The 18,241-nt window shown below is 39.4% G+C and overlaps 1 protein-coding gene across 6 annotated transcripts in view; it reads left to right on the top strand.

The window, feature by feature from the left end:
* The window catches only part of PDGFC (platelet derived growth factor C), a 200,079-nt gene that overhangs the window by 164,041 nt on the left and 17,797 nt on the right, over positions 1–18,241 (top strand). The gene's annotated exons all lie outside the window — the stretch shown is intronic.

The following is an 18,241-nucleotide window of genomic DNA, read 5'->3' as shown; positions in this document are numbered from 1 at the left end:
TAAACACGTAGTCAGGAATGCTTGGCTATAACAACGTTTTGTGATACGAATTGTATCATCTGTATTAGCGGTAGTGTTTACTCCTCTGCGTTCTCGGGCATGACTTGGCACCTTGCACTGACCTTGACCAAGATTCTTAACTGAGGAGAGGAGTTGTGTTCTTGTGACCTTGAGTGCCACAGATCTGGCTCGAATTCTCACTCTTCCACTCATCTACCTTCATTACCTTGGGAAAGTTTTCCTACCCACAGAATGTGAATGATGAAAGTTTCCGCCTTATATAGCATTGTTGTGAGATTATTAGCTTAGAGTTTGGCATGCAGTAGTCAACAAATATGTGTTGCCTTTATTTTAAAGGTCATATGTTATGACTGTAAGCCACTGTCTCCCTAAATCGGTATTTGTTAAACTTTCTGGCCAAGACCGCACCATAAGAAAATATTTTGAAGTGTGATCATGCATGCATGAGCACGCACACACACACTCACACACACTCCCGTTTTAAAATATGATACGTAGGGATATGTACGTGTTATGAAATACTTAACTTTAGTAAATGAAATTAGTGTTATGTTTTCTTTTCCATTTCTTTTTTTTTTTTTTAAGAATCCTAGTCACCGTGTATTAAATTGATTTTACAACTCACTAAATGTGTTACAGCTTGGATTTGAAAAATGTGATCTAGATTGTAAAAGATGTATCATTTATAAATAAAAGAATACACCTTTTGGGGCGCCTGGGTGGCACAGCGGTTGGGCGTCCGCCTTCGGCTCAGGGCGTGATCCCAGCGTTATGGGATCGAGCCCCACATCGGGCTCCTCTGCTATGAGCCTGCTTCTTCCTCTCCCACTCCCCCTGCTTGTGTTCCCTCTCTCGCTTGGCTGTCTCTATCTCTGTCGAATAAATAAATAAAATCTTTAAAAAAAAAAAAAGAATACACCTTTTGGGCATTTTACTTGCCTTTTTGGAAAAATACCATATTCTACTAAAATGTAAGGATTCATTCTTACAGTCCCCAAAATTGATACTAAAAAAATTTTTCCATTATAACCTGTAAGACCTAAAATAGATTTTAGAAAATCAAGATTCAGGGCCTCCCATCTATGTTGCCTTATTCAAAACTTACTCCTTTTTAGGAACTTGTCCTCAATGATCACTTTTCAGAATGGTACTGTTACTTTAATGATGATAGGAACTATTTATTAGAAGGCCTGTTTGCATTCTCTGAAATTAAATGGACCATGTGTGTGCAATAATACACTGTTGGTTTAATTTGCTTTCACACTTAGTTTTGAAAAACTCATCAGTCTTTTAGTGTGAGGATCAACTAATGGTTTTTGAACCAACAGTCCAGAGTCTGCTTGTCCCCAGTAACTATTCGCCAGTGGCCAGGAACACAGGCAAAAGTGATTGCTTGCTTCATGCCCTCCGACTATCTTTTTGTTTTCAGTGAAACCGAAGAAGAGGCTAGAGCTACTATGTATGGGTAGCTGTCCCGTGGTAGTACTTATGAAATGTGGGAGTGTGAAATTCGTTCTCTGTGCTCTCCATGGTATAATTGGAAACACAGATTAAAGGTTTTGGAAAGCACAGTTTTTCATTGTTTAGACAGGTCTCTAGGCTTCCTGAACAATGCACACTACATGAAATGGGGCCGTTAGTGCTATTTACTCTTTATGTATGAATGGCATTTCTGCCTGAAGATAAAGCATTTTTGGTAAAAATAACCTGTCACTCAAATTGAGACGTTTTGCTTGGGAGATACCGTGGTTTCAAAACACTTCTCTGCTCATGCATGCTCCCCTGGTTCCCTGCTCTTCTTAAGCTTTCGGATCTTGACATGTTTGCTTTTGTTTTTAAAAATCTGCTCTGTGATTTTTACCTTTGTATTGCATCTATGTAAAGTTACCACTACTAATATGTTTTACTACTTAAGAACAATTTCTTAGGGATATTCGTAATGCTAAATGTTTGTCGTGGAGTGTGACTTTGACATTTTAATTCAATTCCTAATTGGCAATTGGCTCAAGGATCCCACAAATACACTATCATTTTATTCATATTATAAACAAATGGTATTAATACAATTGTATTTTCCTTCTTATATTCGGATTGTGGCTTCAATAAAATCTGTCTTTTTTAAATTTTTTATCCATTTGTAAATCATACAGGTATTAATACCTGTTTAATCATTTTCCTACTCACCTCCCCATCCCCAGTGCTATACTTTTGAGAACATTAAGAATTTCAGTCTGTTGTTACATTTGTTTTAAGCAGAGACAAAGACTAGGCTTTTTCTTGACCCTTGGGATTGAGAGAAAATATTTACAGATGTTAACCGTGGTGAAACTACTTTTCATATATCCCTTTTGATCTCTATGAATAATAAACGGGAGGGTTTCATTAGCCATATCAAAGTTTCCAGGCCTTCCTAGAATAGATTTGAAAGTTGATGGCCAAATGGAGATTAGTTTTTAAGCCCATCATAGACAGGGTGTTACATTGTTGCTACCATTCCTACATGTATTAGGCAGTGAGTCCATGCTTTTAATTTATTTTGAGACTTACCTTTGTATTGCATTTTTGTAAGGTTACCGCTACTAACATATTTTATTATTTTTAGAACAATTTTGTTGGGGTATACATAATGCTAAATAAAGCTAAATAATTAATATGTAGAACTTTGTTTTTAAGACTTATTAACTGCTATAAAATCTGTTTTTACACTACTTTAACAGATTTTTCTTCAGTTAACATGTGAATCAATTCTTTAGAATTCAAGTCTTATTTTAAACAACTTTTTTATTCATGTTGTTACACTTTTCACAGTATTTTCTCTCTTTTGCTTCTTGATTTCATAAAGCTGTTGTTATTATATTCTTTGATAAAAAAGAAAATTTGGAACACCTGGGTAGCTCATTGGGTTAAGCGTCTGCCTTCGGCTCAGGTCATGATCCCAGGGTCCCGGGATAGAGTCCCACGTCGGGCTCCTTGCTCAGCGGGGAGCCTGCTTCTCCCTCTCCCTCTGCTCCCCCTGCTTCTGTTCTCTCTCTTTGTCAAATAAATAAATAAAATCTAGAAAGAGAGAAAGAAAGAAGAAAGACAGAAAGAAAGACAGACAGAAAGACAGAAAGAAAGAAAGAAAGAAAGAAAGAAAGAAAGAAAGAAAGAAAGAAAGAAAGAAAGAAAAAGGCAATTCGTAGGGGCACCTGGCTGGCTTAGTCAGTGGAGCACATGACTCTTGATCTTGGGGTTGTGAGTTTGAGCTCCATATTGGATGTAGAGATTACTTAAAAAAGAAAATACATGTTTGAATTAGCTTGGATGTATGAAAGGCATGTCAAACTTGATGTGCTCATTTTTAAATTTTTAGGTTCCAGAAAAATCTGTCATAAAATGAACATAAACATTAATGATTATACTTTTTTTACAGGGATGCCTGCAGTTCTTACCCTTCTTGTCATGCCAGACTTTTATTGACTGTTGTATTCTCACTTCTTAGCAAAGCACCTGGCACATAGTAAGCACTCCAAAATGTTAATGAATTTAAAGTAAATGAATGAGTGATAAATAATATCTTTCACGAGGGCTCTGCTGGCACATGTTCTGTGATAACCAATAGCACAGTCATAAGTAGCACTGGCTGCAAAAATGCCTGCCTCTGGATTCTTTTGTGGTAAACCAGAGTCCTAGAGCCTGAAGCTGGGGAACAGCAGCCCTGTGCCCAATATGGATGTTAATCCTGGGAAAACCCTTAGTGGTTTACCTTAGAAATCATTGCCACCATCAAGATGTGAAATTGATGCTTACATAGGAACTAAAATTTTAAAGTGAGACAGGAAAAAAATGCAGCTCATATAAAGTAATAAAAAATGTCCAAGTTCCCAGCATTAACACTGTGAATTAATTGCAGTACCCATTTCTTTGTGTAACATCATGATATCTATACCTAGGTTTATATCATGCCTTTCAAATTACACAATACTTTCACATGCATTAACACGTTTATTTTAATAGGTAACTGTGATTTTTAAAAATCTCAATGAACAACTGATGCAAATTCCTGTGTTTACTCCTTGAAGTTAATATTTTTATTTAGAAAATTCAGGGTGTTGGGGCGCCTGGGTGGCACAGCGGTTAAGCGTCTGCCTTTGGCTCAGGGCGTGATCCCGGCGTTACGGGATCGAGCCCCACATCAGTCTCCTCTGCTGTGAGCCTGCTTCTTCCTCTCGCACTCCCCCTGCTTGTGTTCCCTCTCTCGCTGGCTGTCTCTATCTCTGTCAAATAAATAAATAAAATCTTTAAAAAAAAAAAAAAAGAAAGAAAATTCAGGGTGGGTAGGATTTGCAAAGCACAAAGCAGCTGATCTGGTGGCCAGTTTACGCTGCAGATTCTCTTTGTATTATTAATGTTTGAACATTTGGACTCTATCCTACCAAATTCATAGAGTTTCAAGATTGGAAGACACCTTTAAATTAGTTTTGCATATCTTCCATCTGATTCACAATCCCTTTGCTTCCCAAACAAAATGACTTTGTGACTTTGGCCCAAAACTCATGAATTCATTATCTTTTAGCTGTTGAGGCCCCTCCATTTTTAACCAATACTGTTTTTAGAAATTTCTTTCTTGTATTAAGCAAAAAAATTTCTTCTCTTAACTCCCTCTTACTGGTCCTAATCTTTCCTTTGAAACTGCATGCAGTGATTTTAATGACTTTCTCCATTACTTGTAATGCATGACCACTTATTACCTTATAAAATGTATTTATGCACATCGTCTTATTAGAGCTTCAGAACAACCCAGTAAATTAGGTAGCTTATTTATTTTTAACTTTGTCTTATAAGTATTCTAAAACATAGAGAAAATAAGTGATTTGCCAGTGACCACAGCCACAAATACTAAATAATGGATCCGGGTCCGTGCCCAGATCTTCTGATTCAAAATTCCATGTTTTTTCCCCATGATACAGTGTTGTCTCAAAATATCCCTTCCAGTTTTAAGTGATGTCCCATAATCTTTTACTACCTCAGACTATACTCAGCTTCTCCAGTTTCTCAGCCATCCCATAAGCGGCCTAATTTTCAGTAAGAACAGCGTTCATGGGTTTGACCGGGCGTGTGCCTGCACGCATGTACCTAGATGCCCATGCGGGGCTTGGACCACATTCGTAGCCTTCCACTGGTTATCTACGTAGAGTATTTTGCAGTTATAGCCAGTCATTGCTCCACCATTCCACATAGATACTTTTGGTTTATCTGAGTCTCTTGTCTTATGTAAAATTTTATAGAAATATTTTCAAAACCAGATGCGTACATCACTTAGCATTTCAGAGTGCACAGTTGTCAAGTGAAGAATTAAGGGCCTCATCCTCATTTTGCACATGGCTGTTTAGTGAAATCAGAAAAACAATTCTCGGGGCACCTGGGGGGCTCAGTCGGTTAAGTTAAGCATCTGCCTTTGGCTCAGGTCAGGATCCCAGGGTCCTGGAATGGAGCCCTGCATCAGTCTTCCTGCTCAGCAGGGAATCTGCTTCTCCCTCTTCCTCTGCCCCCACCCACCTCGTGTGTGCTCTCTCTCTGTCAAATAAAAAAATAAAATCTTAAAAAAAAAAAAAAAAGTTAAGAGAAAAGAAAAGAAAAACGGTTCTCTGGGCTCTGTTAAAGATTCATAAGTTTTCCTGTCTGCACTCTGTGTTTGGTTAAAGGGAAAACCTCGCATCTTACCAGCTTCATTGACTTTGGCTAGCATGGGAAATAAATGCTTTCAGGTTGGAGCGGTAAAACTCAGAAAAACACGATTATTTCCAAAGTTCACTGAGAAGCTGCTTTACGCAGTTGGTACAGGATTATACCATGCTCTGAATATCAAAGAAAGAGGTTAGCTCGGTGTCAACAATTATATAATTCTATACTTTAAACCCCAAAACAAAACTCACCACTTCCTAGATTGGGAACAGCGGTGGCACAGCCTGAAACCACAGTTGATCCGAGCATCTAAAAACCACAGTTTCGCTGGTCCTAGTATATAATTATTTCCATATATTCTGCATAAAATCAGCAGCAGCCAGAAATTATTTCCACATCAGTGAATAGGAAGGACATTTAGAAAGATGAATTATTTTAAAGTCACCATTTGTGAGAAACAGAAAATAAAAGTGGCATCAGGTTCACTGCAGACTTAAATCAGTGTCATTAAAATTGATTTGTCAATTTTAGAAGCTACACTGCTTACGCTGAACGTTGCAAGTTTTCGTGAAGTTAATACTTTTAACCAAATGCTTTTCTTTTAGGCTAATCGGTCAGAAAGGTGATTAAAATTAGAATTTGAATTTCAGCATTTTTTTTCACATGGAATAAGAAGAAACATACTGAATTCACTGTGATGACTAAATAACCCAAGTGCTTGATTCAAGTGGGGATTTGGGGGTCTGGCTGGGTTTCTGATATTTAAATTTACCTTTTTCATAACAGACTTTTTGTACCAGTTTGTCTTTAAAAATCTCTAAAACTAGATTAGTATAGACTCTTTTTGAATCTCCTCTAGTCAGGCTCTTACGGGGCCTCAGCAACGACATTCTGGAAGTCCTCATTAATCTCAGGACACATGGGAGGTTCTCGTGATTCGCTGTGGACATGCTTCCTTGAACTCTTGTCTTCTTTTGTGTTCAGGGTTGGCTCTGAGCTTTTCTCTGCCCCCATCACTACAGTGTTTGCCTACTGTGACTCCTTGTTTGTGGGTCTCCTCCCCTGAGCATTTTGGCAAGCGCTCCTGATTTAAGAAACTTCTGGAAATACCGAACCACGGAGTTACACCCCCACACCATGAACGGTGTCCACAAATGAAATTCTGTTGTCATTCTAACTGAAATTACTTTTCATTTCTATTCAAATGTTCAGTAGTGCTGATGGACAATCATCCTACAGTTTCTCTGCCCATCCTCTCTCCCACTCGCCACAACTGCCATTTTAGAGTTTATTGTCTCTTCAGACCTCTAGTATCATCTCTCCCATCCTCACTCTCAGATGATAATTTTGCTTCCTGTTTCATAAGAATACAGGCAATCAGAAGAGGACTTTCACCAGCTCTCCCCATGCTCTTTACCCATCTATCTCATCTGTACCTTGACACCTGGCCTTCCTGTGACCTTGGGTGAACTTTGGAGAACTGGGGTGTCTGCCTCATTGCATCCCTTCCATATCCTGTTGTCTCCTTCTCTTCAAGGGGTGCATCTGCATGCTTCTCCCTCTCTCTTTCCCCCTTTCTTTCTTTTCCGTGCACATGCACACACGTACCGTCTTTTTGACTTCCTATTGGTTCATTCCCCTCAGCATACAAACATGCTACTCTTTCTCTCGTCTTGTAAGCAGTATGTCATTCCTGATCCGACATCCCCATCCAGCTACAGAGCTGTTTCCTGGTCTCCCTGTCAGCAGCTCCTCAGAACAGTTCTTTGTTTGCTCTCTCCAATTGCTCTCTTTTTATTCTCTCCTAACTCATACTCAGCAAGTTTTTGCCCCCACCATTCTACCAAAGTTGCACCTGTTAAGGTCTCCTAGGAACACATATTGCCAAATCCAGTGGAAAGTCTCTGTCCACCTTTTCTCAGACCTGTCATCAGCATGTGACCCAGCCGATCCTCATTTTCTTCTGCTGGACACTTTTTCACCTGGTTCTCAGCTCACCACACTCTCCATTTTCTCCCGCCTCACTGACTGCTCCTTCTCAGTCCCCTTTACTGGTGTCTGCTCCTCCCTCTGACCTGGGGTTATGGGAGCATCCATAGGGCCCTCCCTTTTGAATTAAGACCACTTCATCCAGACTGGGAAACCATGGTACTTACCTCTTCCTCACCAACACCCACTCATTTGGTGAAATCACCCAATCTCGTGGCTTTTGTTCTGTCTGTAGACCACTGGCTCCCAAATTTATGTAGCCAGCCCCAACATCTAACCTCAAATCTCTTGAATATACAGCTGCCTCTTCAACCTTTCCGTTTGGATTATTAGAACTACCTCCTAAGTGCCTCACTATTTCCGCTTTCGCCTTCCTGCAGTCTCTTTTCAGCACAGCAGTCGGATCCTCTACAAACGTAAGTCGGGTAATGTCACGCCATTGCTTGAAACTCTCCAATGGCTCTGTTCTAGGGTTACCAAAATTAGCCCATAAAAACAGAAGATGCCCAGTTAAATTTTCATTTCGGCTAAATAACAAACATGTAACTTTTGGGTCACACTTACACTAAAAAATCATTTGTTGTTTATCGGAAATTCAGATGTAACTGGGCATCCTATATTTTATCTGGTGACTCTACCTCTAGCTCTCCCAGAGAAAATTCTTAATCCTGACAGTGACCTGCAAGGTCCTTTATTATCTGGCCCCCTGCTATCTCTAAGCTGTAATCTAGCCACAGTGTCCTTTCCCTGCTGATCCTTGAATAGAACAGACATACTTCCTGCCTCCGATTACTTGCCCTGCCGCCCTGTGCATTAGGATGATAGTCCTCAGATAGCCACGTGACTTATACTCTACCCTCCTTTATTCTTCAATGTCACCTTCTCCCTAGAACCATCTCTGTCTCTCTTATCCCCTCCCAACTTTACTTTTCTTCTACAATACATCTCACCATCCAATGTTCTGTTTGTTTCATTCATTGTACTTATGATCTGTTTCTCTCCAGTAGAATATATGCTTCCTAAAGGCATATATATTTATGTATTTTGTTCGTTGCTGTATCCTCAGCATCTGGCATAGTGTCTGACCCATATTAGGTACTCAGTATGTCAAATAATTGAATGAATCTCTATGTCATGCGAATGACCCTTGGGTAATTAACCTATTCGTAACGGATGTACCTGTTTATCTGTAGGGTAACAGTTATAGTTTCACAAGTTTTATCCCCTTAATATCTTGTATAAGTCAGCTGAAACAATGAGGATTTTTTAGAAAGTGAGATGGGGTGAGGAGAATAAAGATCACTTCAGAGCATCAGGTATTTAGGGCAAAGGGTGACAAGGTGGAGGGGCAAGGTAAAGAGCAAGACAAAGGAAAAAACATGGAAAGATACCCATAAACTGACCTTGAACGTTGTATCGCCTGAGTATTCTAGCCCTCCCAATCCATGCATTAGATTCCTCATACAGAAAATGGTTGTTATTTTAATAATCTATTTAGTTGATTCTGGTTGGTAGGATTTTACCTTCTTTAAATATGAGAATGTTACACTTTTTAGAATCACAGCTCAATTTCACGTGTACTGACAAAGCTGTCCAATAATCTCTTTACTTAATGCTGGCTGCTCCCTTTCAAGACTTAGGCGGCCAGTAGGTGCCGTGCATGTCAGTGTGACATCTGAAGAGTCTATTTTTAGATGTTTTTTAACCTTAAATTAGGGAACAATGAACGAGAGATGGTAAGCTGGTTGCTCTTCCGTCTCTTTGCACAATGCAAATGCAAGAATGTAAATTGTCTTGTTCGCGTTTTAGTTTAGCTCGCAGGTAATTTTTATCACTAAGCTGTTAGGGCTCATTTCTACGGTGTTCCAATGTACAGTAAAATTACTGACAATATAATAATCGTCATTGTATATACATACGTACATGATAATCATTTATTAAACAATCTTCCCATTATGAACATTTAAGTTTTTACTTCATTTTATTTTTACTCTTCTCTATTAATAATGCTACAATGAATAGCCCTAAATTGTACCTCTGATTATTTTCTTAGGGTAAAATTCTAAATAGGAAATTATAAGATCTTAGGAAAAGGGCATTTTTAAAGCTTGTGGAAAATACTGTTACATTACCTTTCAGAAATGCTGTGACATTTTACTCTTCCATGCAGTTTATCAGGATGATAGTCATGCCCTGTCTTTACCTGCACTGGATATTAACCCTCCTCTGTGTTCAAATTTCCTGTCTTGTTTTCTTCATCAGGCTGCTTCTTTACTGATTGCAAATGCACGCAGATTTCTCCCCTTATTATATTAAGCCTTTTTGGAATCTTTCTTCCCAAAAACCCATTCATCTGGCTCCTTTTTTTTCTCACCGCATGCTTAATGAAGTTAATGTTCTAGTCACTTTCTCCATTTACGCTCCTTTTTCTCTACGCCTCTTTCTTCCTTATCTACTTCAGTGAAGCTTCTCTCTTCCTGAGTGTGTAAAAGACCACCTATTTAATAACTACCGTGGCTTATTTGTATCCCTCTTCCTTCTTGATCTTTCCATCACTTTGATGTTGCTATCCATCTCCACATCTCAAAACTGTCCTCCCCTTTGGCTGCAGAATGGCCAATGCCTCCAGGGCCTGCAGGGTCTCTCCTGGCCCCTTTGGCTGCTCTATTTCAGGCACCGGTGTGGGCTCCTGTGCTTTAGCCCGGCATCCGAATACTGGGAATCCCAGTTACCTCTCTTTGATTAGCTTCTCTTCTCATTTTGTTTGTTCTCTTATTCCGTGGCTCGAACTAACATTATATGTGTCAGTGACTGTAAATCTCTATCCCTAGCCAGTCCTTAGTATTCCATGGCATGGAAGTATTTGCAGTTGTCCATTAGACGTCCCCATGCCATTACTCCACAGCTCCCCTACTTCAAATGACCCAACACAAACCTTTTTCCTTCTTTCATCCTTCCCTATTTTGTCCATGCTGGTTATCTGTGTCTCTCAGCTCATTCTCTCAAGCTAGAAATATATAATAGCTTTCTGGATTCCTCTTTTCCTTACTCCCTATTCCACCAGCTACCAGTCTCTGTGGATTCTACCACAGTCATAGACTTTGACACCCTTCCCTTCATTTCTTTTCCTCAACAGTTCTCATCAGATTATAAAGCATACTTTTTTAAAAAATATATACTTCATTCATATTTTTTCTGCCAGGGATCAGAGTTATCCAGGAGATGTAAGAAAGTTATCCTCTTCTCTGAAATATGTTCTGGGCAAGCAGGAGAGAGATGTGCAATAATTTCAGTTCAGTATCCTGGGAAATGTGGCAGAGGATGAGGAAAAAGGCAACCAGCTTAGCAGCAGGGGTACAGAGAGAGAAAAGCGTGGCTAGTGAAAGCCTCCTGGAGGAGTTGAATCTTTATTCATCAGTCACCATTAGCCAAATGAGGAAGGGAGAAAGGTAATTCCTGACAAAGGGAAACAGCATGGACAGAGGTTCCGATTTCCAAGCATTGTTTATGGCTTCCACCAGAGTCTTCACACCCTTTCCCCCCAATCTAGAACACCTACTCACAGAGAAGAGCAGTAGAAAACCAAAAATATAAACTTGATTGTATCCCACCTTCCTTAAAATTGTTTTGGATTCTCCTGCTGCTGGGTGATTAGATCCAAATTCCATAGCTTGTCGCACACAGAGGCTTCCTAATCAATCATAGACCCTCTCTTGCCTCCACAGCCTCCCCCCTGGCATCTGCTTCTCCCCCCCCACCCTCCCCACCCCAGTGACAGTGCTTCAGCTCTGCTCTTCCTCGGCCTTTTAACCCAGCACCATTGCTTCTCCCAGCTCAGGCTCATTGTAAATACCGGAAGTGCTTCCTTCTAAGCTGTGTAAGTCCTTTCTTACTCTCTGAGCTCTAGATGAACTTTAACCTCTTCTTTGTAACCTCCCCTTAATTTTTCCAGTGGAATGAAGTGGTCTCATGGCACTTAGTCTTCAAGCCCTGTGGGAGTCCTTACCCAGGGGACACTGGCTTATCCATCAAGGAGTAAGAACCGCACAACGGCGATCAAGCTTCATCACCTCAGTGCCAGCACATGAGAGTCATATAACAGTTTGTGAGACGATCTCGCTTTTATCTGCCCCCAGTTTCAAAGTCATATCTCGCTTACATCAACAGAATATACCAACTTTCCTGGTGTGTTTGGGGATAATGACAGCAACTCTTCACAAGAATATTCTATGCTCTTTTTGGCCTTGAGTGATTCCTTTAGATGTGTCCGGAATTCTGGCCTTGTAACACAGTTTCGTTTTGGTGTAGTGACCAATGCGAAAGGGCATCAGGAAAGAACATAAAACTGTTTACGCTTTCCTTTTTTGGAGGTGTTCAGATTTGGGGATGAGCACTGAAGACTTAATGGCATAATAGGAATGTCACAGAGTGATTAAAAAGGTGAAAGGAAGTGATCTAGCGCTTGATAAGATAATTGTCATCCATATTTGCCTCCGTCTGTGAAGTGAGCACTTTTTGCTGAATAGTTACTTTAAAGGAGTTTGTTTTAATACAATCCTACACACTGTAGTTAACAGTCACACAGTAGGCCTGACTAGTGAAATCCTGCATTTTTGGTGGGGTTTTATTTGTTTAATTTCACGTAAAGAGTTTATAGGCAAGGAAGAAGGATTCAGAAGACTGAAATTAGAGATGTGAGCTAAGGATATTAATATATATATATATTTTAAGTTCCTCAGCATAGAGCTGTTCGTGGCCATAAACATACCTAGACTTGCATTTCCTGAACTCGCTCTTGTGAAATGCCTGTTTCTCCCCTGAGAAGAGCTACTGAATATAAATCTGCTTAAACAGAGAAAGAAGTTTGAACAAGGATTTCCCCTCTGGGGCAGGACAAGCTCTGATTTGCCATGTCAGTGTTCTAAGAATGTTGGGTGGGGATATCAGTGAACATTGACTAAATAGGTAATGTCACTCCATACAGCACAAACCAACATAAATCATGAACTAAATTTTTTAAAAATAATTGTTTATCTCGACTAAAGTTGATGTAATGTGATTAATGGAATATACAATAAAAATATGCATGGTAATTCCTAATATGTATAATGCTCACATATTTATTAATATTTTAAATCGTACTGTTTTACTTAGTCCTTAAAACAATTTTCTAAGGGAGGTGATAGTGTCTCTGCTTTGAACACTTATCCCTACAGACACACACATAGTTAAGATGTTCACCATGTAATTTATAGGAACACCCAGTTTTCTTTGCCTGGTGGGCATGGCTGTCCTCCTCTGAAGAGAACACAATTTGCATCATCTGCAGTCTGTAGGACAATTACTGAGTGCTTTCTGACCAGATAGAATGTACTCCGTGGCAGGATAAGTAGCAACTTTCAGAAAGCATAATGGGTTAAGAGAGGTTTGTAAAATCCATACAAACTACTTCCATCAGGTTTTACTGTTAAGGAATCAGTAGAATGTTTAAAGTAGAAGCCATAATTGAAAAATGTAAAGTTGAAAAGCAGATACGTATTTCTAGAAAAATTTAAATAATAAAAATATAATGTCTCCCATTTGTGGTAGAACGTGTAAAGCTCTATTATGTAATTCAGTTGACAAGGCCAGTTAAATTATTGTTCATGGTAACTTGGATTATAAAATGGTAGCAGTGGAGGGGTGCCTGGGTGGCTCAGTAGTTAAGCGTCTGCCTTCGGCTCAGGGCGTGATCCCAGGGTACTGGGATCGAGCCCCGCATCAGGCTTCTTTCTCAGCGGGAAGCCTGCTTTTCCCTCTCCCACTCCCCTTGCTTGTGTTCCCTCTCTCGTGTGCTCTCTGTCAAATAAATAAAGAAAATCTTTTTTTAAAAAATAAATAATAAAATGGTAGCAGTGGAGGTGGTGAAAAGGGGTCAGATTCTACACATAGGCAAAATGTAGAACCAAGATAATTTGATGTGGGATGTGGGAAAGGAGCGGCACAAAAGATGACTCCAGATGATGGAGTTGCCATTTGCTGTGATAGCGAAAAAGTGCAGGTTAGAAATAGGGATTTGATGATAGTCAGCATGTAAATCACACATAATGCTTTGAAACTATGTGAGATCACTGAAGGAAAGAATGTACATGAAATAGAAGCAGTCCAAGCAATGAGCCTTGGAACACTCCAGCATGTGGAGGCTAGGTGATCGAGAAGAACCAGCAAACAGAGCTAAGGAGAAGCATCTGTTGGGGTAGGAAGAAAACTTGCAAAGCTCCTTGTAAATTAGGATGAAGACTGAAAAAATGGACCAGTGGATTCAAGCTGGTGAGTGGAGTGGGTGGGGGGTCATTGATGACCTTTCTACTTTACATACCTGTGAACTACTTCCATTAGACTATCTTATTCCCTGCCCCCACCTCCCCCCCCACACACACAGCCATCTCCTTAGGGATTTGTTTTATCACTATCTCCAATTTCAGCTACTTGCTCCCACTCTTCTTACCATGTCAAGAGATTTTATTTTTTTTAATTTTTTTGAAGATTTTATTTATTAGCATGAGTGGAGGGGAGCCGCACGGGGAAAGGGAGAAGCAGGCAATAGGCTCCCCTGAGCAGGAAGCCCAACTCGGGGCTCGATCCCAGGACCCTGAGATCATGACCTGAGCCAAAGGCAGATGCTTCACCCACTGAGCCATGCAGGCGTCCCAGAGTGTGAATGCATTCTTCATGACCAAGTGATCAAGATAATTCTGTGCCATTGTTTCTTACTCAAGAAAGTCTTCCACCTGTACAAAATTCAAATGAAGTTGAGGGGTTTATTTCATTATTAAATTTATTGAACACATAATTGAAAATATCTACCAATATAAAGCATCATTTCTCAGCTAGATCTTCACAAAGCATCCTGAAAATTTCCCTTATTGGCTATTGAATGATACATTGAATGCTGAACTTACAAGAGAAAATTTCTGTAAGAAAGAGTCTTAGGGATTTGGGGTGGAGGTGGACATTAGTTCAAGTATTGCAGCGAAGGTGTGTTTTTCTTCTAACAGTTCTTAGTTTACATTCTCTTTCATTTGGAATTCCTTACTTGATCATTTCTCAGGTACTGTAACAAAGCAAATTTACAGGCATCCAATGTAATAAGATTAGGAAAAAATTCATGTGATGCTTTGTTGTCAAACACTTGCAGCTGCTAGATGTTGTTTCAGCTTTTTATGGGCCGTCACATTTTTTGATTCGGAGGAATAATTTTTAAACTCTTAGTAGGAAAAAAAAAACCCTTAATTTTGGCTTTCCACAGATGCCACTGTGGAAAATGTGCTTGAGAGTATGTTATTTAGTTGTCCCATGGGATTCTAGTTTTCAATATAAATTATTACTTCTAATCCACACTTTCACCTAGGAAGTGGAAAACCCGCGTGTAGACTCTGATTCACCAGCCCTCAATCAGCCTGCCCCCTGGTAACGGGTTGGCTCCTGGGAGACCTTCCCATCTAAGGCATTGGCATCAGGGTGAAGTTTTTTCATTGGGGTGCCTGCGGGCCACAAACGCTTTAGGTGAGGAGGATTTGAGGGTAACAGTGTCATAATGTGCCAATTTAGTCAGATGGTGGTAATTCTCAAGTTTCATGCTGATAGGAATCTGGCCAATAGCAATTATTTCATCCACTAATTTAGTAAGAAGCCGTGCTTATGAACATAAACATGACTTTCTTTAAGGCAACACTTTTGGCAAAGCTAGTGCTCTACTTCTTCCATGGGCAGGCCGTGCTGCTGCTCAGGGTTTGCCTGCAACCTGGAAGCCCTGGGCATTTGCAGGTTAATTTCAGATTTAAGCCTTGAAATCACTGCTTTTAAGTTCTGGCTGATAAACGTTTCTCGCTCTTCATTCTGGCCTGTCACTACGCTTGCTTGTATAAATATGTCAAGTTTTATTTCAGTTAAGAACCTCTCAATATTAAGACTTCATATGAATACAATCGGCCACCTTCCCTAGGATTTCTCACTTAAATATATAATCTGCATTACCCACAGAGTATTAAAACATCTGTTCTCCAGTAGGAATGCAGGCATTTGCTTTTCTTTGCTGGCTTAAAAATAATTTAAAAACATAACCAAGATAGCTTTCTGGATGAATTCAGATAAGAACAAGGGGAAGGACAAAGAAGCATGTTTAAATGAATTGTTCCAGGGCATTCTTGTGTCTTTAGAGAACCTCCCGTCAGTTGTTCCTGGCAGGCATTTTTGTCTGCATGCCCTGTCTGCTTCCTAAGCTCTTTAAAAAGTCAGACCTATATACATTATTATCAGCTCCACATTCTATAAATGAGATCGAGGGAACCCTGAAGAAGTGATGTAACAAGACTGAACCTTTTTTTTTTTCTTCTCTTTCAACACCTGGATTATTATTTTATTTGTTTTGCATGACTGCAACAGTCATAAAACCTATTCGCTTTCCTAACCATTCTGTTAGGTATGAATGAAGTGAAAGGCTCCTTATCAGTTTGAAATGTACTGTATGCAGTTGACTAAGAAAGCTGCAGCATAAATCTTTGTAGGCCCTAAAAGTTTTGCAGTGGTTGCTATGCTACTCAGAGTAAACATTTGTATGTGTGTGTTTGTCCAGGGAAGATTCATTGTAAATGTTGTATTTTTAAAATTGCACTTGCTACAAAAATCCTAATAAAAAGACAAGCTATGGTTTTTTAGAGATACGTAACTATTTATTGTGAAATGATAAGCAACTTGGATGGTACTATTCCAAACAGAGAGTCAGCTTTTCTTTTTCTAAAAAAGGAAAAGATGATAATAAATGCATAAAATATTTAGAGTAGCCATAATAAAATACGAAAACACTAAAATGTTGATTTTTCAAAAGTTAGCACTGGAGAAGTCAAGAAGAGAACTCATTCTTGCAGCTAAACTTGCTGTGTTGAGCTGGTACCTCAGATGGCCATTACTTGGTCTGAACACAGGGGCTACCAGTTATTTTTCAACAATAAAAGCAGAAATATATTTGTTTTTCAGTTATTCCTTCATATTAAATTCGCTTTTCATGGTCCTCGCTCGCCAGGATTTGTGTGATACTGTTTTGTTACTTCTCTGATCCACAGGAGCAAATTCCCAATGTCTCAAAACAATTCTTTGTTTTGGCAAAGAATAAATCACTCTTACAATAGGGAGGGAGATATCTCTCCTATAATAGGGAATACTTGGCTTATAAAGGTTAAACTTCACCAGGACAAGTATTTTGGTCTGTTTTGTTTCCAGTGCCCACCTCGCAAGCTTTTGAATAAATGTGAAGTGATTTAATGGGTATAGTATAAAATTCATCTTTGTTGGCTGCTCTAATGGATCATGAGAAGTTGATGATGACACACCACGCGCCAGTTTGCTAGGGCCGCTCTTACAAAATACCACAGATTGGTGGCTTACGCAACAGAACTTATTTTCTCAGAGTTCTTGAGGCTAGAAGTTCCTGATCAAGGTATCAACAGGATTCGTTTCCTCTGAGGTCTTTCTCTTTGCCTTGTAGATGGCTCTCTTCTCCCTGTGGCCTTCATGTGGTCTTTCTTCTGTGCATGTCCGTAGGCAAATTTCCTCTTCTAAGGACCAGCCCTATTGGATTAGGCCCCTCCCAGATGACCTAATTTTAACTTAATTACCTCTTTAAAGGCCCCATCTCTGTACACAGTCTCGTGCTGAGGTACTAAAGGGTACCTCATTCAATTCAGCATATGAATTTTAAAGGGATACAGTTCAGCTCACAACATGGCATGTATCTATATGTATTTGAAAACATGCTAATACCAATTCTCTAGACACGAACCTGGTTTCTTCTGATTTTTAGAGTCACACAGCTTCCATTCATAAGCTAGATATGTATGCCTTTCTAGGGACATTTGGATTCTTAATAAGCAGGGTAAACTTGTATGCACTCTCAGGGCAGGAAAAAAAAATCAGTGTCAAATTTTGTTAGTTGTAGCATGGGGCAGTGTCTTCCAAAATTTACTGATAATCTAAGGCAACAAGGAAAATTTAAAGAAAAAAAAATAGAGTTCCACCCCATCACATACTTATTAAGGAGTATATTTTGTTTTTGAAGGTTTCCAAAATTTTGCTGAATCTGTATTGGACTTTTTTTTCTTCTTTTTTCTTCTTCTTTTTTTTACAATCAAGATATAATTGACATATAACATTGTGTGAGCTTAAGTTGTACAATGGGTAAATTTCATACGTTTATCTTTGTGCTATGATTACCACCAAACATTAGCTAACACCTCTGTCACATCACAGAGTGGTTTTGTTTTTGTAGTGAGAACATTTAAGGTCTCTTAACGTCTTTGAAGTTTGTAATACAGTGTTGTTGACTATGATCGCAGTGTTACATATTCTCCAGCACTTACTAATTTTTAACTGCAAATTTGTACCCTTTCACCAATATCTCCCCAACATGTCCACCCACCCCCCCAACCCCTGGTAACCACTATTCTATTCTCTGTTTCTACAAGTTCAGCTTTTTTAGATTCTGTAAGTGAAATCATACAATACTTGTCTTTCTCTGACTTACTTCACATAG

Source organism: Ursus arctos, unplaced genomic scaffold, assembly GCF_023065955.2.
Source record: "Ursus arctos isolate Adak ecotype North America unplaced genomic scaffold, UrsArc2.0 scaffold_11, whole genome shotgun sequence".
Classification (NCBI taxonomy): Eukaryota; Metazoa; Chordata; class Mammalia; order Carnivora; family Ursidae; genus Ursus; species Ursus arctos.
Note: the sequence above shows the minus strand (reverse complement) of the source record. Positions and strands in the feature narration are given on the sequence as shown.